This window comes from Callospermophilus lateralis, chromosome 13 (genome assembly GCF_048772815.1).
Source record: "Callospermophilus lateralis isolate mCalLat2 chromosome 13, mCalLat2.hap1, whole genome shotgun sequence".
Classification (NCBI taxonomy): Eukaryota; Metazoa; Chordata; class Mammalia; order Rodentia; family Sciuridae; genus Callospermophilus; species Callospermophilus lateralis.
In genome coordinates, this window is record NC_135317.1 from 55,553,522 (window position 1) to 55,554,648 (window position 1,127).

At 33.5% G+C, this 1,127-nt stretch overlaps 1 non-coding gene across 1 annotated transcript; it reads left to right on the top strand.

The window, feature by feature from the left end:
- Positions 1-767: 767 nt before the first annotated feature.
- On the top strand, positions 768-877 carry LOC143379792 (U6 spliceosomal RNA). Its single transcript, XR_013088568.1, has one exon. It is a non-coding gene; the product is annotated as a U6 spliceosomal RNA (small nuclear RNA).
- The last annotated feature ends 250 nt before the right edge of the window (positions 878-1,127 follow it).

The window sequence follows — 1,127 nt, forward strand, 5'->3', positions numbered from 1 at the left end:
TGTGTGTGTGTGTGTGTGTATGTATATATATATATACACATTTATATGCAAATAAATAAAACTAAGATAATATATTCCTATTTATCTTCAATAATATCATTTACAAATCAATTAATTTTGAGGCTTTGATACTAACACATACAAAACATACTATAATAGTATGCAGCTCTTTAAAATCTTTAGGGGGAGGAGAGAGGATCTTTAATGTTTCAAATATTTGGAGTGCAGATAAACAGATGGCTAGATTGGTAGATAACTAGAAATGGGGTGGGGGCAGACACTACATTTATAACTATTACCTCTGTGTTCAGTAAATTTACAGTGGCAGACATAGAAAGTTGGGTTAACGCTGTCATTTTGTCATTTGAAACCCTGAGAGCTGATATGCCAGATAAGAACTCTGATCACTGTGCCAAGGACTCATTCCCCAGGACCTCAACTGGCAAGAAAGGGATGAAGCTCAGGTTTTCCTTCAGTTTCCTCCTTCTAAAATGTTGTTTGGAGCATACAATTATTTTTCTCTCAGTTGCTAGGGTGCTTCAGCTCTGGGCATGATTATTTAGGGAGAAAGCCATGAAAATGCTTATCTGTAAATCATTTAATCTTATTCCATGAACATTAAGATGATAATGACAGCTAGGTTATAGATTGTAACCCAAAGTAGTGGCACATTACTTCAAACAAAGCTTTCCATAAAAATACAAATATAAAAACATATATTTGAGGAATTAATTATTTTAGGTACCATATAAAGGATTAAAAAAACAATGCTCTCTTAGGCAACACATATACTAAAATTAGAACACTACAGAGAAGATTAGCATGGCAATACAGAAGATTGGATGGCACACAAATTGATGAAGGGTCCCATGTTAAAAAAAGAAAGAAAGAAAATTATAGAAGAAGGACTTGCCACAAAATTCATTCATAAGTTTAGGAGCAATACTTTTCTCCTTAAAAAAGAAATTGAAAGAGTTTTATACTTGCAAAACACCATAAAAAGAAAAATGAGGATGAGAACACAAGAGAGAGATTAATAGTGTAAATTTTGGAGTCAAGCGATCTGCATTTGGTCAATACATACTGTGGGTCTTTGGCCAAGAAATATCACCTGTGTTGGCCATGAT